Source organism: Carcharodon carcharias, chromosome 37 (assembly GCF_017639515.1).
Source record: "Carcharodon carcharias isolate sCarCar2 chromosome 37, sCarCar2.pri, whole genome shotgun sequence".
Taxonomy (NCBI): Eukaryota; Metazoa; Chordata; class Chondrichthyes; order Lamniformes; family Lamnidae; genus Carcharodon; species Carcharodon carcharias.
This window is the reverse complement of record NC_054503.1, coordinates 5,763,710-5,786,493: the sequence shown is the minus strand read 5'-3', so window position 1 is coordinate 5,786,493 and position 22,784 is coordinate 5,763,710.

The window sequence follows — 22,784 nt, the reverse complement described above, 5'->3', positions numbered from 1 at the left end:
CTATTGTAATAACCCACTGCCTTGTAATAACCCACTCTCTGTATATTGTATTAACCCACTGTCTTGTAATAACCCACTCTCTGTCTATTGTAATAACCCACTCTCTATCTATTGTAATAACCCTCTGTCTATTGTAATAACCCACTGTCTTGTAATAACCCACTGTCTTGTAATAACCCACTCCCTGTCTATTGTATTAACCCACTCTCTGTCTACTGTATTAACCCACTCTGTCTACTGTATTAACCCAATCTCGGTCTAATGTAATAACCCACTCTGGCTATTGTAATAACCCACTATGTCTATTGTAATAACCCACTCTCTGTCTATAGTAATAACCCACTCTCTGTCTATTGTAATAACCTACTCTCTGTCTATTGTAATAACCTACTCTCTGTCGATTGTTATAACCCACTCTGTCTATAGTAATAACCCACTCTCCGTCTATAGTAATAACCCACTATCTGTCTATTGTATTAATCCACTGTCTATTGTAATAATCCACTCTCTGTCTATAGTAATAATCCACTCTCTGTCTATAGTAATAGCCCACTCTCTGTCTATTGTAATAACCTACTCTCTGTCTATTGTAATAACCCACTCTGTCTATAGTAATAATCCACTCTCTGTCTATAGTAATAATCCACTCTCTGTCTATAGTAATAGCCCACTCTCTGTCTATTGTAATAACCCACTGTCTATTGTAATAACCCACTCTCTGTCTATTGTAATAACCCACTCTCTGTCGATAGTAATAACCCAATCTCTGTCTATGGTATTAACCCAATTTCTGTCTATTGTAATAACCCACTGTCTGTCTATTGTAATAACCCACTCTGTCTATAGTAATAACCCACTCTCTGTCTATAGTAATAAACCACTATCTGTCTACTGTAATAACCCACTGTCTATTGTAATAACCCACTCTCTGTCTATTGTAATTACTTACTCTCTGTCGATTGTTATAACCCACTCTCTGTCTATAGTAATAACCCACTCTCTGTCTATAGTAGTAACCCACTATCTGAATATTGTAATAACCCACTGTCTATTGTAACAACCCACTCTCTGTCTATAGTAATAACCCACTCTCTGTCTATTGTAATAACCCACTCTCTGTCTATTGTAATAACCCACTCTCTGTCTACTGTATTAACCCACTCTCTGTCTACTGTATTAACCCAATCTCTGTCTATTGTAATAACCCACTCTGTCTATTGTAATAACCCACTGTCTTGTAATAACCCACTCTCTGTATATTGTATATACCACTGTCTTGTAATAATCCAATCTCTATTGTAATAACCCACTCTCTGTCTACTGTATTAACCCAATCTCGGTCTATTGTAATAACCCACTCTGTCTATTGTAATAACCCTCTGTCTATTGTAATAACCCACTGTCTTGTAATAACCCACTATCTGTCTATTGTAATAACCCACTGTCTGTTGTTATAACCCACTCCCTGTCTATTGTAATAACCCACTGTCTGTTGTTATAACCCACTCTCTGTCTATTGTAATAACCCACTATCTGTCTATTGTAATAACCCACTGTCTTGTAATAACCCACTCTCTGTCTATTGTAATAACCCTCTGTCTATTGTAATAACCCTCTGTCTATTGTAATAACCCACTGTCTTGTAATAACCCACTGTCTTGTAATAACCCACTGTCTTGTATTAACCCACTCTCTGTCTATTGTATTAACCCACTCTCAGTCTATTGTATTAACCCTTTGTCTATTGTAATAACCCACTGTCTTGTAATAATCCACTGTCTTGTAATAACCCACTCTCTGTCTATTGTATTAACCACTCTCTGTCTACTGTATTAACCCAATCTCGGTCTATTGTAATAACCCACTCTGTCTATTGTAATAACCCTCTGTCTATTGTAATAACCCTCTGTCTATTGTAATAACCCTCTGTCTATTGTAATAACCCACTGTCTTGTAATAACCCACTGTCTTGTAATAACCCACTCTCTGTCTATTGTATTAACCCAATCTCGGTCTATTGTAATAACCCACTCTCTGTCTATTGTAATAACCCACTGCCTTGTAATAACCCACTCTCTGTATATTGTATTAACCCACTGTCTTGTAATAACCCACTCTCTGTCTATTGTAATAACCCACTCTCTGTCTATTGTAATAACCCACTCTCTATCTATTGTAATAACCCTCTGTCTATTGTAATAACCCACTGTCTTGTAATAAGCCACTGTCTTGTAATAACCCACTCCCTGTCTATTGTATTAACCCACTCTCAGTCTATTGTATTAACCCTTTGTCTATTGTAATAACCCACTGTCTTGTAATAACCCACTGTCTTGTAATAACCCACTGTCTTGTAATAACCCACTGTCTTGTAATAACCCACTGTCTGTCTACTGTATTAACCCACTCTGTCTACTGTATTAACCCAATCTCGGTCTAATGTAATAAACCACTCTGGCTATTGTAATAACCCACTATGTCTATTGTAATAACCCACTCTCTGTTTTTGTAATAACCCACTCTCTGTCTATTGTAATAACCTACTCTCTGTCTATTGTAATAACCTACTCTCTGTCTATTGTAATAACCTACTCTCTGTCTATTGTAATAACCTACTCTCTGTCTATTGTTATAACCCACTCTGTCTATAGTAATAACCCACTATCTGTCTATTGTATTAACCCACTGTCTATTGTAATAATCCACTCTCTGTCTATAGTAATAATCCACTCTCTGTCTATAGTAATAGCCCACTCTCTGTCTATTGTAATAACCCTCTGGCTATTGTATTAACCCAATCTCTGTCTATTGTAATAACCCACCCTCTGTCTTTTGTAATAACCCACTATCTGTCTATAGTAATAACCCACTATCTGTCTATAGTAATAACCCACTGTCTATTGTAACAACCCACTCTCTGTCTATAGTAATAACCCACTCTCTGTCTATTGTAATAATCCACTCTCTGTCTATAGTAATAATCCACTCTCTGTCTATAGTAATAGCCCACTCTCTGTCTATTGTAATAACCCACTCTCTGTCTATAGTAATAACCCACCCTCTGTCTATAGTAATAACCCACTCTCTGTCTATAGTAGTAACCCACTATCTGTCTATTGTAATAACCCACTGTCTATTGTAACAACCCACTCTCTGTCTATTGTAACAACCCACTCTCTGTCTATTGTAACAACCCACTCTCTGTCTATAGTAATAACCCACTCTCTGTCTATAGTAATAACCCACTCTCTGTCTATTGTAATAATCCACTCTCTGTCTATTGTAATAATCCACTCTCTGTCTATTGTAATAATCCACTCTCTGTCTATAGTAATAATCCACTCTCTGTCTATTGTAATAGCCCACTCTCTGTCTATTGTAATAACCCACTCTGTCTATAGTAATAACCCACTCTCTGTCTATAGTAATAAACCACTATCTGTCTACTGTAATAACCCACTGTCTATTGTAATAACCCACTCTCTGTCTATTGTAATTACTTACTCTCTGTCGATTGTTATAACCCACTCTCTGTCTATAGTAATAACCCACTCTCTGTCTATAGTAGTAACCCACTATCTGTCTATTGTAATAACCCACTGTCTATTGTAACAACCCACTCTCTGTCTATAGTAATAACCCACTCTCTGTCTATTGTAATAACCCACTCTCTGTCTATTGTAATAACCCACTCTCTGTCTACTGTATTAACCCACTCTCTGTCTACTGTATTAACCCAATCTCTGTCTATTGTAATAACCCACTCTGTCTATTGTAATAACCCACTGTCTTGTAATAACCCACTCTCTGTATATTGTATATACCACTGTCTTGTAATAATCCAATCTCTATTGTAATAACCCACTCTCTGTCTACTGTATTAACCCAATCTCGGTCTATTGTAATAACCCACTCTGTCTATTGTAATAACCCTCTGTCTATTGTAATAACCCACTGTCTTGTAATAACCCACTATCTGTCTATTGTAATAACCCACTGTCTGTTGTTATAACCCACTCCCTGTCTATTGTAATAACCCACTGTCTGTTGTTATAACCCACTCTCTGTCTATTGTAATAACCCACTATCTGTCTATTGTAATAACCCACTGTCTTGTAATAACCCACTCTCTGTCTATTGTAATAACCCTCTGTCTATTGTAATAACCCTCTGTCTATTGTAATAACCCACTGTCTTGTAATAACCCACTGTCTTGTAATAACCCACTGTCTTGTATTAACCCACTCTCTGTCTATTGTATTAACCCACTCTCAGTCTATTGTATTAACCCTTTGTCTATTGTAATAACCCACTGTCTTGTAATAATCCACTGTCTTGTAATAACCCACTCTCTGTCTATTGTATTAACCACTCTCTGTCTACTGTATTAACCCAATCTCGGTCTATTGTAATAACCCACTCTGTCTATTGTAATAACCCTCTGTCTATTGTAATAACCCTCTGTCTATTGTAATAACCCACTGTCTTGTAATAACCCACTGTCTTGTAATAACCCACTCTCTGTCTATTGTATTAACCCAATCTCGGTCTATTGTAATAACCCACTATCTGTCTATTGTAATAACCCACTGCCTTGTAATAACCCACTCTCTGTATATTGTATTAACCCACTGTCTTGTAATAACCCACTCTCTGTCTATTGTAATAACCCACTCTCTGTCTATTGTAATAACCCACTCTCTATCTATTGTAATAACCCTCTGTCTATTGTAATAACCCACTGTCTTGTAATAAGCCACTGTCTTGTAATAACCCACTCCCTGTCTATTGTATGAACCCACTCTCAGTCTATTGTATTAACCCTTTGTCTATTGTAATAACCCACTGTCTTGTAATAACCCACTGTCTTGTAATAACCCACTGTCTTGTAATAACCCACTGTCTTGTAATAACCCACTGTCTTGTAATAACCCACTCTCTGTCTACTGTATTAACCCACTCTGTCTACTGTATTAACCCAATCTCGGTCTAATGTAATAACCCACTCTGGCTATTGTAATAACCCACTATGTCTATTGTAATAACCCACTCTCTGTCTATAGTAATAACCCACTCTCTGTCTATTGTAATAACCTACTCTCTGTCTATTGTAATAACCTACTCTCTGTCTATTGTAATAACCTACTCTCTGTCTATTGTTATAACCCACTCTGTCTATAGTAATAACCCACTATCTGTCTATTGTATTAACCCACTGTCTATTGTAATAATCCACTCTCTGTCTATAGTAATAATCCACTCTCTGTCTATAGTAATAGCCCACTCTCTGTCTATTGTAATAACCCTCTGGCTATTGTATTAACCCAATCTCTGTCTATTGTAATAACCCACCCTCTGTCTTTTGTAATAACCCACTATCTGTCTATAGTAATAACCCACTATCTGTCTATAGTAATAACCCACTGTCTATTGTAACAACCCACTCTCTGTCTATAGTAATAACCCACTCTCTGTCTATTGTAATAATCCACTCTCTGTCTATAGTAATAATCCACTCTCTGTCTATAGTAATAGCCCACTCTCTGTCTATTGTAATAACCCACTCTCTGTCTATAGTAATAACCCACACTCTGTCTATAGTAATAACCCACTCTCTGTCTATAGTAGTAACCCACTATCTGTCTATTGTAATAACCCACTGTCTATTGTAACAACCCACTCTCTGTCTATTGTAACAACCCACTCTCTGTCTATTGTAACAACCCACTCTCTGTCTATAGTAATAACCCACTCTCTGTCTATAGTAATAACCCACTCTCTGTCTATTGTAATAATCCACTCTCTGTCTATTGTAATAATCCACTCTCTGTCTATTGTAATAATCCACTCTCTGTCTATAGTAATAATCCACTCTCTGTCTATTGTAATAGCCCACTCTCTGTCTATTGTAATAACCCACTCTCTGTCTATTGTAATAACCCACTCTCTGTCTATTGTAATAACCCACTCTCTGTCTATTGTAATTACCTACTCTCTATCTATTGTTATAACCCACTCTGTCTATTGTAATAACCCACTCTGTCTATAGTAATAACCCACTCTCTGTCTATAGTAATAACCCACTCTCTGTCTATAGTAATAACCCACTCTCTGTCTATTGTAATAACCCACCCACTGTCTATTGTAATAACCCACTGTCTATTGTAATAACCCACTCTCTATTGTAATAACCCACTCTCTATCTATAGTAATAACCCGCTCTCTGTCTATAGTAATAATCCACTCTCTGTCTATAGTAATAATCCACTCACTGTCTATAGTAATAGCCCACTCTCTGTCTATTGTAATAACCCACCCTCTGTCTATTGTAATAACCCACTGTCTATTGTAATAATCCACTCTCTGTCTATAGTAATAATCCACTCTCTGTCTATAGTAATAGCCCACTCTCTGTCTATTGTAATAACCCTCTGGCTATTGTATTAACCCAATCTCTGTCTATTGTAATAACCCACCCTCTGTCTTTTGTAATAACCCACTATCTGTCTATAGTAATAACCCACTATCTGTCTATAGTAATAACCCACTGTCTATTGTAACAACCCACTCTCTGTCTATAGTAATAACCCACTCTCTGTCTATTGTAATAATCCACTCTCTGTCTATAGTAATAATCCACTCTCTGTCTATAGTAATAGCCCACTCTCTGTCTATTGTAATAACCCACTCTCTGTCTATAGTAATAACCCACCCTCTGTCTATAGTAATAACCCACTCTCTGTCTATAGTAGTAACCCACTATCTGTCTATTGTAATAACCCACTGTCTATTGTAACAACCCACTCTCTGTCTATTGTAACAACCCACTCTCTGTCTATTGTAACAACCCACTCTCTGTCTATAGTAATAACCCACTCTCTGTCTATAGTAATAACCCACTCTCTGTCTATTGTAATAATCCACTCTCTGTCTATTGTAATAATCCACTCTCTGTCTATTGTAATAATCCACTCTCTGTCTATAGTAATAATCCACTCTCTGTCTATTGTAATAGCCCACTCTCTGTCTATTGTAATAACCCACTCTGTCTATAGTAATAACCCACTCTCTGTCTATAGTAATAAACCACTATCTGTCTACTGTAATAACCCACTGTCTATTGTAATAACCCACTCTCTGTCTATTGTAATTACTTACTCTCTGTCGATTGTTATAACCCACTCTCTGTCTATAGTAATAACCCACTCTCTGTCTATAGTAGTAACCCACTATCTGTCTATTGTAATAACCCACTGTCTATTGTAACAACCCACTCTCTGTCTATAGTAATAACCCACTCTCTGTCTATTGTAATAACCCACTCTCTGTCTATTGTAATAACCCACTCTCTGTCTACTGTATTAACCCACTCTCTGTCTACTGTATTAACCCAATCTCTGTCTATTGTAATAACCCACTCTGTCTATTGTAATAACCCACTGTCTTGTAATAACCCACTCTCTGTATATTGTATATACCACTGTCTTGTAATAATCCAATCTCTATTGTAATAACCCACTCTCTGTCTACTGTATTAACCCAATCTCGGTCTATTGTAATAACCCACTCTGTCTATTGTAATAACCCTCTGTCTATTGTAATAACCCACTGTCTTGTAATAACCCACTATCTGTCTATTGTAATAACCCACTGTCTGTTGTTATAACCCACTCCCTGTCTATTGTAATAACCCACTGTCTGTTGTTATAACCCACTCTCTGTCTATTGTAATAACCCACTATCTGTCTATTGTAATAACCCACTGTCTTGTAATAACCCACTCTCTGTCTATTGTAATAACCCTCTGTCTATTGTAATAACCCTCTGTCTATTGTAATAACCCACTGTCTTGTAATAACCCACTGTCTTGTAATAACCCACTGTCTTGTATTAACCCACTCTCTGTCTATTGTATTAACCCACTCTCAGTCTATTGTATTAACCCTTTGTCTATTGTAATAACCCACTGTCTTGTAATAATCCACTGTCTTGTAATAACCCACTCTCTGTCTATTGTATTAACCACTCTCTGTCTACTGTATTAACCCAATCTCGGTCTATTGTAATAACCCACTCTGTCTATTGTAATAACCCTCTGTCTATTGTAATAACCCTCTGTCTATTGTAATAACCCACTGTCTTGTAATAACCCACTGTCTTGTAATAACCCACTCTCTGTCTATTGTATTAACCCAATCTCGGTCTATTGTAATAACCCACTATCTGTCTATTGTAATAACCCACTGCCTTGTAATAACCCACTCTCTGTATATTGTATTAACCCACTGTCTTGTAATAACCCACTCTCTGTCTATTGTAATAACCCACTCTCTGTCTATTGTAATAACCCACTCTCTATCTATTGTAATAACCCTCTGTCTATTGTAATAACCCACTGTCTTGTAATAAGCCACTGTCTTGTAATAACCCACTCCCTGTCTATTGTATGAACCCACTCTCAGTCTATTGTATTAACCCTTTGTCTATTGTAATAACCCACTGTCTTGTAATAACCCACTGTCTTGTAATAACCCACTGTCTTGTAATAACCCACTGTCTTGTAATAACCCACTGTCTTGTAATAACCCACTCTCTGTCTACTGTATTAACCCACTCTGTCTACTGTATTAACCCAATCTCGGTCTAATGTAATAACCCACTCTGGCTATTGTAATAACCCACTATGTCTATTGTAATAACCCACTCTCTGTCTATAGTAATAACCCACTCTCTGTCTATTGTAATAACCTACTCTCTGTCTATTGTAATAACCTACTCTCTGTCTATTGTAATAACCTACTCTCTGTCTATTGTTATAACCCACTCTGTCTATAGTAATAACCCACTATCTGTCTATTGTATTAACCCACTGTCTATTGTAATAATCCACTCTCTGTCTATAGTAATAATCCACTCTCTGTCTATAGTAATAGCCCACTCTCTGTCTATTGTAATAACCCTCTGGCTATTGTATTAACCCAATCTCTGTCTATTGTAATAACCCACCCTCTGTCTTTTGTAATAACCCACTATCTGTCTATAGTAATAACCCACTATCTGTCTATAGTAATAACCCACTGTCTATTGTAACAACCCACTCTCTGTCTATAGTAATAACCCACTCTCTGTCTATTGTAATAATCCACTCTCTGTCTATAGTAATAATCCACTCTCTGTCTATAGTAATAGCCCACTCTCTGTCTATTGTAATAACCCACTCTCTGTCTATAGTAATAACCCACACTCTGTCTATAGTAATAACCCACTCTCTGTCTATAGTAGTAACCCACTATCTGTCTATTGTAATAACCCACTGTCTATTGTAACAACCCACTCTCTGTCTATTGTAACAACCCACTCTCTGTCTATTGTAACAACCCACTCTCTGTCTATAGTAATAACCCACTCTCTGTCTATAGTAATAACCCACTCTCTGTCTATTGTAATAATCCACTCTCTGTCTATTGTAATAATCCACTCTCTGTCTATTGTAATAATCCACTCTCTGTCTATAGTAATAATCCACTCTCTGTCTATTGTAATAGCCCACTCTCTGTCTATTGTAATAACCCACTCTCTGTCTATTGTAATAACCCACTCTCTGTCTATTGTAATAACCCACTCTCTGTCTATTGTAATTACCTACTCTCTATCTATTGTTATAACCCACTCTGTCTATTGTAATAACCCACTCTGTCTATAGTAATAACCCACTCTCTGTCTATAGTAATAACCCACTCTCTGTCTATAGTAATAACCCACTCTCTGTCTATTGTAATAACCCACCCACTGTCTATTGTAATAACCCACTGTCTATTGTAATAACCCACTCTCTATTGTAATAACCCACTCTCTATCTATAGTAATAACCCGCTCTCTGTCTATAGTAATAATCCACTCTCTGTCTATAGTAATAATCCACTCACTGTCTATAGTAATAGCCCACTCTCTGTCTATTGTAATAACCCACCCTCTGTCTATTGTAATAACCCTCTGTCTATTGTAATAACCCTCTGTCTATTGCATTAACCCAATCTCTGTCTATTGTAATAACCCACTCTCTGTCTATAGTAATAACCCACTATCTGTCTATTGTAATAATCCACTGTCTTGTAATAACCCACTCTCTGTATATTGTATTAACCCACTGTCTTGTAATAACCCACTCTCTGTCTATTGTAATAACCCACTCTCTGTCTATTGTAATAACCCACCCTCTGTCTATTGTAATAACCCTCTGTCTATTGTAATAACCCTCTGTCTATTGTATTAACCCAATCTCTGTCTATTGTAATAACCCACTCTCTGTCTATAGTAATAACCCACTATCTGTCTATTGTAATAATCCACTGTCTTGTAATAACCCACTCTCTGTATATTGTATTAACCCACTGTCTTGTAATAACCCACTCTCTGTCTATTGTAATAACCCACTCTCTGTCTATTGTAATAACCCATCATCTTGTAATAACCCACTCTCTGTATATTGTATTAACCCCATCTCTGTCTATTGTAATAACCCACTGTCTATTGTCATAACCCACTCTCTGTCTATTGTAATAACCCACTCTCTGTCTATTGTAATAACCCACTCTCTGTCTATTGTATTAACCCACTCTCTATCTATAGTAATAACCCACTGTCTGTCTATTGTATTAACCCATGCTGGGGGGAGGTGATGGTGTAGTGGTATAGTCACTGGGCTAAAAAGTCAGAGACCTAGGAGAACGCAGGTTTGAAACTCCCCACGATAGATGGTGGAATTTAAATCCAAAAAAAACCTGGAATGAAAAGTCTGATGATGACCAGAAAACCTCTCATCTGGTTCACTAATGTCCCCTTTAGGGGAAGGAAGCCTGCTCTCCTTACCCAGTCTGGGCCAGGAGTGCTGCACTGACCTCTTCAGGCAGATGTCAAAACCCAGTTCCCACCCTGCCCCCAATGCAAGGAATAGAACAACACCTGGGTGTCATTCAAATAAAAAAGGTTCAGAAACCCTTAAAACTAGTGCCATCCCCTCCTCCAAAGGATGGGGGGGGGGCGCGGTGGAGTGAAGATGTACCGTACAAATTCACCACATTCTGACAGCGGTTGTGCTGCACACGCCTGGACATCAGTTACAAAGTGAGGCTAAAGCATCGGCTGCTTGGCTGTGCCCGGGAAATAGTTTTGGGGGGCGGTACTCGTGGAGTCCTGCGGGCTGACCTGGTGGGGTGGGGGGGTGGGGACGGGACGTGAACGGCGCTAGGGGAATGTAACCATAGACAGACAGTGGGGCCGGTCTCAGCCTCACCGCAAGGCGCTGAGCTCCTCCTGCTGCCGAGGATGGGGATGTCTGGGCTGATGCTCGCTGCCTCCTGGTGACGGACACCAGCCTAACACAATAACTGGGGCAGGGGAGCCTGGTCCCAGCGCTGACCCTTCTCCCAGCGCTGAGCCTAGTACCAGCGCTGAGCCTAGTACCAGCGCTGACCCTGGTCCCAGCAGCGCTGACACCGGTCCCAGCAGCGCTTACCCTTCTCCCAGCGCTGACCCTTCTCCCAGCAGCGCTGACCCTGCTCCCAGCGCTGACCCTTCTCCCAGCAGCGCTGACCCTGGTCCCGGCGCTGACCCTTCTCCCAGCAGCGATGACCCTTCTCCCAGCGCTGACCCTGCTCCCAGCGCTGAGCCTAGTACCAGCGCTGACCCTGGTCCCAGCGCTGACCCTTCTCCCAGCAGCGCTGACCCTGATCCCAGCGCTGACCCTGCTCCCAGCGCTGACCCTGCTCCCAGCGCTGACCCTTCTCCCAGCAGCGCTGACCCTTCTCCCAGCGCTGAGCCTAGTACCAGCGCTGACCCTGGTCCCAGCGCTGACCCTTCTCCCAGTAGCGCTGACCCTGATCCCAGCGCTGACCCTGCTCCCAGCGCTGACCCTTCTCCCAGCAGCGCTGACCCTTCTCCCAGCGCTGACCCTGGTCCCAGCAGCGCTGACCCTTCTCCCAGCAGCGCTGACCCTTCTCCCAGCAGCGCTGACCCTTCTCCCAGCAGCACTGACCCTTCTCCCAGCAGCGCTGACCCTTCTCCCAGCAGCGCTGACCCTTCTCCCAGCAGCGCTGACCCTTCTCCCAGCAGCGCTGACCCTTCTCCCAGCAGCGCTGACCATTCTCCCAGCAGCGCTGACCATTCTCCCAGCAGCGCTGACCCCAGTCCCAGCGCTGACCCTGGTCCCAGCAGCGCTGACCCTTCTCCCAGCAGCGCTGACCCTTCTCCCAGCAGCGCTGACCCTTCTCCCAGCAGCGCTGACCCTTCTCCCAGCAGCGCTGACCCTTCTCCCAGCAGCGCTGACCCTGGTCCCAGCAGCGCTGACCCCACTCCCAGCGCTGACCCTGGTCCCAGCAGCACTGACCCTTCTCCCAGCAGTGCTGACCCCGGTCCCAGCAGCGCTGACCCTACTCCCAGCAGCGCTGACCCTTCTCCCAGCAGCGCAGACCCTGGTCCCAGCGCTGACCCTTCTCACAGCAGCGCTGACCCTAGTCCCAGCAGCGTTGACCCTGGTCCCAGCAGCGCTGACCCTGGTCCCAGCAGCGCTGACCCTGGTCCCAGCAGCGCTGACCCTGGTCCCAGCAGCACTGACCCCGGTCCCAGCGCTGACCCTAGTCCCAGCAGTGCTGACCCTGGTCCCAGCAGCGCTGACCATTCTCCCAGCAGCACTGACCCCAGTCCCAGCGCTGACACTTCTCCCAGCAGCGCTGACACTTCTCCCAGCGGCGCTGACCCTTCTCCCAGCGGCGCTGACCCTGGTCCCAGCAGCGCTGACCCCACTCCCAGCGCTGACCCTGGTCCCAGCAGCACTGACCCTTCTCCCAGCAGTGCTGACCCCGGTCCCAGCAGCGCTGACCCTTCTCCCAGCAGCGCTGACCCTTCTCCCAGCAGTGCTGACCCTGGTCCCAGCGCTGACCCTTCTCCCAGCAGCGCTGACCCTAGTCCCAGCAGCGTTGACCCCGGTCCCAGCGCTGACCCTGGTCCCAGCAGCGCTGACCCTGCTCCCAGCAGCGCTGACCCTGGTCCCAGCAGCGCTGACCCTGCTCCCAGCAGCGCTGACCCTGCTCCCAGCAGCGCTGACCCTTCTCCCAGCAGCGCTGACCCTTCTCCCAGCAGCGCTGACCCTGGTCCCAGCAGCGCTGACCCTAGTCCCAGCAGCGCTGACCCCTCTCCCAGCGCTGACCCTTCTCCCAGCAGCGCTGACCCTTCTCCCAGCAGCGCTGACCCTGCTCCCAGTGCTGACCCTGGTCCCAGCAGCGCTGACCCTTCTCCCAGCGCTGACCACTCTCCCAGCGCTGACCCTGGTCCCAGCAGCGCTGACCCCTCTCCCAGCAAAGACCCTGGTCCCAGCAGCGCTGACCCCTCTCCCAGCGCTGACCCTGGTCCCAGCAGCGCTGACCCTTCTCCCAGCAGCGCTGACCCCTCTCCCAGCGCTAACCCTTCTCCCAGCAGCGCTGACCCTTCTCCCAGCAGCGCTGACCCTTCTCCCAGCAGCGCTGACCCTTCTCCCAGCAGCGCTGACCCTGCTCCCAGTGCTGACCCTTGTCCCAGCAGCGCTGACCCTTCTCCCAGCGCTGACCCCTCTCCCAGCGCTGACCCTGGTCCCAGCAGCGCTGACCCCTCTCCCAGCAAAGACCCTGGTCCCAGCAGCGCTGACCCCTCTCCCAGCGCTGACCCTGGTCCCAGCAGCAATGACCCCTCTCCCAGCGCTGACCCTGGTCCCAGTAGCGCTGACCCCTGTCCCAGCGCTGACCCTGGTCCCAGAAGCACTGACCCCTCTCCCAGCAGCGCTGACCCTGGTCCCAGCAGCGCTGGCCCTGGTCCCAGCAGCGCTGACCCCTCTCCCAGCAGCGCTGACCCTGGTCCCAGCAGCGCTGGCCCTGGTCCCAGCAGTGCTGACCCTTCTCCCAGCAGCGCTGACCCTTCTCCCAGCAGCGCTGACCCTTCTCACAGCAGCGCTGACCCTTCTCCCAGCAGCGCTGACCCTGCTCCCAGCAGCGCTGACCCTGCTCCCAGCAGCGCTGACCATTCTCCCAGCAGCGCTGACCCTTCTCCCAGCAGCGCTGACCCTTCTCCCAGCAGCGCTGACCCTAGTCCCAGTAGCGCTGACCCTAGTCCCAGTAGCGCTGACCCTAGTCCCAGTAGCGCTGACCCTTCTCCCAGCAGCGCTGACCCTTCTCCCAGCAGCGCTGACCCTTCTCCCAGCAGCGCTGACCCTAGTCCCAGCAGCGCTGACCCTTCTCCCAGCAGCGCTGACCCTTCTCCCAGCAGCGCTGACCCTGCTCCCAGCAGCGCTGACACTTCTCCCAGCAGCGCTGACCCTTCTCCCAGCAGCGCTGACCCTGCTCCCAGCAGCGCTGACCCTTCTCCCAGCAGCGCTGACCCTTCTCCCAGCAGCGCTGACCCTAGTCCCAGCCGCGCTGACCCTTCTCCCAGTAGCGCTGACCCTTCTCCCAGCAGCGCTGACCCTAGTCCCAGCAGCGCTGACCCTTCTCCCAGCAGCGCTGACCCTGCTCCCAGCAGCGCTGACCCTGCTCCCAGCAGTGCTGACCCTTCTCCCAGCAGCGCTGACCCTGCTCCCAGCAGCGCTGACCCTGCTCCCAGCAGCGCTGACCCTGCTCCCAGCAGCGCTGACCCTTCTCCCAGCAGCGCTGACCCTTCTTCCAGCAGCGCTGACCCTAGTCCCAGCCGCGCTGACCCTTCTCCCAGCAGCGCTGACCCTTCTCACAGCAGCGCTGACCCTTCTCACAGCAGCGCTGACCCTTCTGCCAGCAGCGCTGACCCTGATCCCAGCGCTGAACCTGCTCCCAGCGCTGACCCTTCTCCAGGCAGCGCTGACCCTTCTCCCAGCGCTGACCCTTCTCCCAGCGCTGACCCTCGTCCCAGCAGCGCTGACCCTTCTCCCAGCAGCGCTGACCCTTCTCCCAGCAGCGCTGACCCTTCTCCCAGCAGCGCTGACCCTTCTCCCAGCAGCGCTGACCCCAGTCCCAGCGCTGACCCTGGTCCCAGCAGCGCTGACCCTTCTCCCAGCAGCGCTGACCCTTCTCCCAGCAGCGCTGATCCTGGTCCCAGCAGCGCTGCCCCCACTCCCAGCGCTGACCCTGGTCCCAGCAGCGCTGACCCTTCTCCCAGCAGTGCTGACCCCGGTCCCAGCAGCGCTGACCCTTCTCCCAGCAGCGCTGACCCTTCTCCCAGCAGCGCTGACCCTAGTCCCAGCAGCGCTGACCCCGGTCCCAGCGCTGACCCTGGTCCCAGCAGCGCTGACCATTCTCCCAGCAGCGCTGACCCTGCTCCCAGCGCTGACCCTGGTCCCAGCAGCGCTGACCCTGGTCCCAGCAGCGCTGACCCCGGTCCCAGCGCTGACCCTTCTCCCAGCAGCGCTGACCCTGGTCCCAGCAGCGCTGACCCTTCTCCCAGCAGCGCTGACCCTGGTCCCAGCAGCGCTGACCCTTCTCCCAGCAGCGCTGACCCTTCTCCCAGCAGCGCTGACCCTGCTCCCAGCGCTGACCCTTCTCCCAGCGCTGACCCTGGTCCCAGCAGCGCTGACCCCTCTCCCAGCGCTGACCCCTCTCCCAGCGCTGACCCTGGTCCCAGCAGCGCTGACCCTGGTCCCAGCAGCGCTGACCCCTCTCCCAGCGCTGACCCTGGTCCCAGCAGCACTGACCCCTCTCCCAGCGCTGACCCTGGTCCCAGTAGCGCTGACCCCTGTCCCAGCACTGACCCTGGTCCCAGCAGCACTGACCCCTCTCCTAGCAGCGCTGACCCTGGTCCCAGCAGCGCTGACCCTGGTCCCAGCAGCGCTGACCCTGGTCCCAGCAGCGCTGACCCTTCTCCCAGCAGCGCTGACCCTTCTCCCAGCAGCGCTGACCCTTCTCCCAGCAGCGCTGACCCTTCTCCCAGCAGCGCTGACCCTTCTCCCAGCAGCGCTGACCCTTCTCACAGCAGCGCTGACCCTTCTCCCAGCAGCGCTGACCCTTCTCCCAGCAGCGCTGACCCTGCTCCCAGCAGCGCTGACCCTGCTCCCAGCAGCACTGACCATTCTCCCAGCAGCGTTGACCCTTCTCCCAGCAGCGCTGACCCTTCTCCCAGCAGTGCTGACCCTAGTCCCAGTAGCGCTGACCCTTCTCCCAGCAGCGCTGACCCTTCTCCCAGCAGCGCTGACCCTTCTCCCAGCAGCGCTGACCCTTCTCCCAGCAGCGCTGACCCTTCTCCCAGCAGCGCTGACCCTTCTCCCAGTAGCGCTGACCCTTCTCCCAGTAGCGCTGACCCTTCTCCCAGTAGCGCTGACCCTTCTCCCAGCAGCGCTGACCCTTCTCCCAGCAGCGCTGACCCTGGTCCCAGCAGCGCTGACCCTGGTCCCAGCAGCGCTGACCCTGGTCCCAGCAGCGCTGACCCTGGTCCCAGCAGCGCTGACCCTGGTCCCAGCAGCGCTGACCCTGGTCCCAGCAGCGCTGACCCTGGTCCCAGCAGCGCTGACCCTGGTCCCAGCAGCGCTGACCCTTCTCCCAGCAGTGCTGACCCTGGGCCCAGCAGCGCTGACCCTTCTCACAGCAGCGCTGACCCTTCTCCCAGCGCTGAGCCTAGTACCAGCGCTGACCCTGGTCCCAGCGCTGACCCTTCTCCCAGCAGCGCTGACCCTGATCCCAGCGCTGACCCTGCTCCCAGCGCTGACCCTTCTCCCAGCAGCGCTGACCCTTCTCCCAGCGCTGACCCTGGTCCCAGCAGCGCTGACCCTTCTCCCAGCAGCGCTGACCCTTCTCCCAGCAGCGCTGACCCTTCTCCCAGCAGCGCTGACCCTTCTCCCAGCAGCGCTGACCCTTCTCCCAGCAGCGCTGACCCTTCTCCCAGCAGCGCTGACCATTCTCCCAGCAGCGCTGACCATTCTCCCAGCAGCGCTGACCCCAGTCCCAGCGCTGACCCTGGTCCCAGCAGCGCTGACCCTGGTCCCAGCAGCGCTGACCCTTCTCCCAGCAGCGCTGACCCTTCTCCCAGCAGCGCTGACCCTTCTCCCAGCAGCGCTGACCCTTCTCCCAGCAGCGCTGACCCTTCTCCCAGCAGCGCTGACCCTGGTCCCAGCAGCGCTGACCCCACTCCCAGCGCTGACCCTGGTCCCAGCAGCACTGACCCTTCTCCCAGCAGTGCTGACCCCGGTCCCAGCAGCGCTGACCCTACTCCCAGCAGCGCTGACCCTTCTCCCAGCAGCGCAGACCCTGGTCCCAGCGCTGACCCTTCTCACAGCAGCGCTGACCCTAGTCCCAGCAGCGTTGACCCCGGTCCCAGCGCTGACCCTGGTCCCAGCAGCGCTGACCCTGCTCCCAGCAGCGCTGACCCTTCTCCCAGCAGCGCTGACCCTTCTCCCAGCAGCGCTGACCCTTCTCCCAGCAGCGCTGACCCTGGTCCCAGCAGCGCTGACCCTGGTCCCAGCAGCGCTGACCCTGGTCCCAGCAGCGCTGACCCTGGTCCCAGCAGCACTGACCCCGGTCCCAGCGCTGACCCTAGTCCCAGCAGTGCTGACCCTGGTCCCAGCAGCGCTGACCATTCTCCCAGCAGCACTGACCCCAGTCCCAGCGCTGACACTTCTCCCAGCAGCGCTGACACTTCTCCCAGCGGCGCTGACCCTTCTCCCAGCGGCGCTGACCCTGGTCCCAGCAGCGCTGACCCCACTCCCAGCGCTGACCCTGGTCCCAGCAGCACTGACCCTTCTCCCAGCAGTGCTGACCCCGGTCCCAGCAGCGCTGACCCTTCTCCCAGCAGCGCTGACCCTTCTCCCAGCAGTGCTGACCCTGGTCCCAGCGCTGACCCTTCTCCCAGCAGCGCTGACCCTAGTCCCAGCAGCGTTGACCCCGGTCCCAGCGCTGACCCTGGTCCCAGCAGCGCTGACCCTGCTCCCAGCAGCGCTGACCCTGCTCCCAGCAGCGCTGACCCTGCTCCCAGCAGCGCTGACCCTTCTCCCAGCAGCGCTGACCCTGGTCCCAGCAGCGCTGACCCTAGTCCCAGCAGCGCTGACCACTCTCCCAGCGCTGACCCTTCTCCCAGCAGCGCTGACCCTTCTCCCAGCAGCGCTGACCCTGCTCCCAGTGCTGACCCTGGTCCCAGCAGCGCTGACCCTTCTCCCAGCGCTGACCCTTCTCCCAGCGCTGACCACTCTCCCAGCGCTGACCCTGGTCCCAGCAGCGCTGACCCCTCTCCCAGCAAAGACCCTGGTCCCAGCAGCGCTGACCCCTCTCCCAGCGCTGACCCTGGTCCCAGCAGCGCTGACCCTTCTCCCAGCAGCGCTGACCCCTCTCCCAGCGCTAACCCTTCTCCCAGCAGCGCTGACCCTTCTCCCAGCAGCGCTGACCCTTCTCCCAGCAGCGCTGACACTTCTCCCAGCAGCGCTGACCCTTCTCCCAGCAGCGCTGACCCTGCTCCCAGTGCTGACCCTTGTCCCAGCAGCGCTGACCCTTCTCCCAGCGCTGACCCCTCTCCCAGCGCTGACCCTGGTCCCAGCAGCGCTGACCCCTCTCCCAGCAAAGACCCTGGTCCCAGCAGCGCTGACCCCTCTCCCAGCGCTGACCCTGGTCCCAGCAGCACTGACCCCTCTCCCAGCGCTGACACTGGTCCCAGTAGCGCTGACCCCTGTCCCAGCGCTGACCCTGGTCCCAGAAGCACTGACCCCTCTCCCAGCAGCGCTGACCCTGGTCCCAGCAGCGCTGGCCCTGGTCCCAGCAGCGCTGACCCCTCTCCCAGCAGCGCTGACCCTGGTCCCAGCAGCGCTGGCCCTGGTCCCAGCAGTGCTGACCCTTCTCCCAGCAGCGCTGACCCTTCTCCCAGCAGCGCTGACCCTTCTCACAGCAGCGCTGACCCTTCTCCCAGCAGCGCTGACCCTGCTCCCAGCAGCGCTGACCCTGCTCCCAGCAGCGCTGACCATTCTCCCAGCAGCGCTGACCCTTCTCCCAGCAGCGCTGACCCTTCTCCCAGCAGCGCTGACCCTAGTCCCAGTAGCGCTGACCCTAGTCCCAGTAGCGCTGACCCTAGTCCCAGTAGCGCTGACCCTTCTCCCAGCAGCGCTGACCCTTCTCCCAGCAGCGCTGACCCTTCTCCCAGCAGCACTGACCCTAGTCCCAGCAGCGCTGACCCTTCTCCCAGCAGCGCTGACCCTTCTCCCAGCAGCGCTGACCCTGCTCCCAGCAGCGCTGACACTTCTCCCAGCAGCGCTGACCCTTCTCCCAGCAGCGCTGACCCTGCTCCCAGCAGCGCTGACCCTTCTCCCAGCAGCGCTGACCCTTCTCCCAGCAGCGCTGACCCTAGTCCCAGCCGCGCTGACCCTTCTCCCAGTAGCGCTGACCCTTCTCCCAGCAGCACTGACCCTAGTCCCAGCAGCGCTGACCCTTCTCCCAGCAGCGCTGACCCTTCTCCCAGCAGCGCTGACCCTGCTCCCAGCAGCGCTGACACTTCTCCCAGCAGCGCTGACCCTTCTCCCAGCAGCGCTGACCCTGCTCCCAGCAGCGCTGACCCTTCTCCCAGCAGCGCTGACCCTTCTCCCAGCAGCGCTGACCCTAGTCCCAGCCGCGCTGACCCTTCTCCCAGTAGCGCTGACCCTTCTCCCAGCAGCGCTGACCCTTCTCCCAGCAGCGCTGACCCTTCTACCAGCAGCGCTGACCCTTCTCCCAGCAGCGCTGACCCTGCTCCCAGCAGCGCTGACCCTGCTCCCAGCAGTGCTGACCCTTCTCCCAGCAGCGCTGACCCTGCTCCCAGCAGCGCTGACCCTGCTCCCAGCAGCGCTGACCCTTCTCCCAGCAGCGCTGACCCTTCTCCCAGCAGCGCTGACCCTTCTTCCAGCAGCGCTGACCCTAGTCCCAGCCGCGCTGACCCTTCTCCCAGCAGCGCTGACCCTAGTCCCAGCAGCGCTGACCCTGGTCCCAGAAGCGCTGACCCTGGTCCCAGCAGCGCTGACCATTCTCCCAGCAGCACTGACCCTTCTCCCAGCAGCGCTGACCCTGGTCACAGCAGCGCTGACCCTGGTCCCAGCAGCGCTGACCGTTCTCCCAGCAGTGCTGACCCTGGTCCCAGCAGTGCTGACCCTGGTCCCAGCAGCGCTGACCCTTCTCCCAGCAGCGCTGACCCTTCTCCCAGCAGCGCTGACCCTTCTCCCAGCAGCGCTGACCCTTCTCCCAGCAGCGCTGACCCTTCCCCCAGCAGCGCTGACCCTTCTCCCAGCGCTGACCCTTCTCCCAGCAGCGCTGACCCTTCTCCCAGCAGCGCTGACCCTTCTCCCAGCAGCGCTGACCCTTCTCCCAGCGCTGACCCCGGTCCCAGCAGCGCTGACCCTTCTCCCATCAGCGCTGACCCCGGTCCCAGCGCTGATCCTACTCCCAGCGCTGATCCTTCTCCCAGCGCTGACCCTTCTCCCAGCGCTGACCCTTCTCCCAGCGCTGACCCTGCTCCCAGCGCTGAGCCTAGTACCAGCGCTGACCCTGGTCCCAACGCTGACCCTTCTCCCAGCAGCGCTGACCCTGATCCCAGCGCTGACCCTGCTCCCAGCGCTGACCCTTCTCCAGGCAGCGCTGACCCTTCTCCCAGCGCTGACCCTTCTCCCAGCGCTGACCCTCGTCCCAGCAGCGCTGACCCTTCTCCCAGCAGCGCTGACCCTTCTCCCAGCAGCGCTGACCCTTCTCCCAGCAGCGCTGACCCTTCTCCCAGCAGCGCTGACCCCAGTCCCAGCGCTGACCCTGGTCCCAGCAGCGCTGACCCTTCTCCCAGCAGCGCTGACCCTTCTCCCAGCAGCGCTGACCCTGGTCCCAGCAGCGCTGCCCCCACTCCCAGCGCTGACCCTGGTCCCAGCAGCGCTGACCCTTCTCCCAGCAGTGCTGACCCCGGTCCCAGCAGCGCTGACCCTTCTCCCAGCAGCGCTGACCCTTCTCCCAGCAGCGCTGACCCTAGTCCCAGCAGCGCTGACCCCGGTCCCAGCGCTGACCCTGGTCCCAGCAGCGCTGACCATTCTCCCAGCAGCGCTGACCCTGCTCCCAGCGCTGACCCTGGTCCCAGCAGCGCTGACCCTGGTCCCAGCAGCGCTGACCCTGGTCCCAGCAGCGCTGACCCCGGTCCCAGCGCTGACCCTTCTCCCAGCAGCGCTGACCCTGGTCCCAGCAGCGCTGACCCTTCTCCCAGCAGCGCTGACCCTGGTCCCAGCAGCGCTGACCCTTCTCCCAGCAGCGCTGACCCTTCTCCCAGCAGCGCTGACCCTGCTCCCAGCGCTGACCCTTCTCCCAGCGCTGACCCTGGTCCCAGCAGCGCTGACCCCTCTCCCAGCGCTGACCCCTCTCCCAGCGCTGACCCTGGTCCCAGCAGCGCTGACCCTGGTCCCAGCAGCGCTGACCCCTCTCCCAGCGCTGACCCTGGTCCCAGCAGCACTGACCCCTCTCCCAGCGCTGACCCTGGTCCCAGTAGCGCTGACCCCTGTCCCAGCACTGACCCTGGTCCCAGCAGCACTGACCCCTCTCCTAGCAGCGCTGACCCTGGTCCCAGCAGCGCTGACCCTGGTCCCAGCAGCGCTGACCCTGGTCCCAGCAGCGCTGACCCTTCTCCCAGCAGCGCTGACCCTTCTCCCAGCAGCGCTGACCCTTCTCCCAGCAGCGCTGACCCTTCTCCCAGCAGCGCTGACCCTTCTCACAGCAGCGCTGACCCTTCTCCCAGCAGCGCTGACCCTTCTCCCAGCAGCGCTGACCCTGCTCCCAGCAGCGCTGACCCTGCTCCCAGCAGCACTGACCATTCTCCCAGCAGCGTTGACCCTTCTCCCAGCAGCGCTGACCCTTCTCCCAGCAGTGCTGACCCTAGTCCCAGTAGCGCTGACCCTTCTCCCAGCAGCGCTGACCCTTCTCCCAGCAGCGCTGACCCTTCTCCCAGCAGCGCTGACCCTTCTCCCAGTAGCGCTGACCCTTCTCCCAGTAGCGCTGACCCTTCTCCCAGTAGCGCTGACCCTTCTCCCAGCAGCGCTGACCCTTCTCCCAGCAGCGCTGACCCTTCTCCCAGCAGCGCTGACCCTTCTCCCAGCAGCGCTGACCCTGGTCCCAGCAGCGCTGACCCTGGTCCCAGCAGCGCTGACCCTGGTCCCAGCAGCGCTGACCCTTCTCCCAGCAGCGCTGACCCTGGTCCCAGCAGCGCTGACCCTGGTCCCAGCAGCGCTGACCCTGGTCCCAGCAGCGCTGACCCTGGTCCCAGCAGCGCTGACCCTGGTCCCAGCAGCGCTGACCCTGGTCCCAGCAGCGCTGACCCTTCTCCCAACAGTGCTGACCCTGGGCCCAGGAGCGCTGACCCTTCTCACAGCAGCGCTGACCCTTCTGCCAGCAGCGCTGACCCTTCTGCCAGCAGCGCTGACCCTTCTGCCAGCAGCGCTGACCCTTCCCCCAGCAGCGCTGACCCTTCTCCCAGCAGCGCTGACCCTTCTCCCAGCAGCGCTGACCCTTCTCCCAGCAGCGCTGACCCTTCTCCCAGCAGCGCTGACCCTTCTCCCAGCAGCGCTGACCCTTCTCCCAGCGCTGACCCCGGTCCCAGCAGCGTTGACCCTTCTCCCATCAGCGCTGACCCCGGTCCCAGCGCTGACCCTTCTCCCAGAGCTGAGCCTTCTCCCAGCGCTGACCCTGGTCCCAGCAGCGCTGACCCTTCTCCCAGCAGCGCTGACCCTAGTCCCAGCAGCGCTGACCCCGGTCACAGCGCTGACCCTTCTCCCAGCAGCGCTGACCCTAGTCCCAGCAGCGCTGACCCCTCTCCCAGCAGCGCTGACC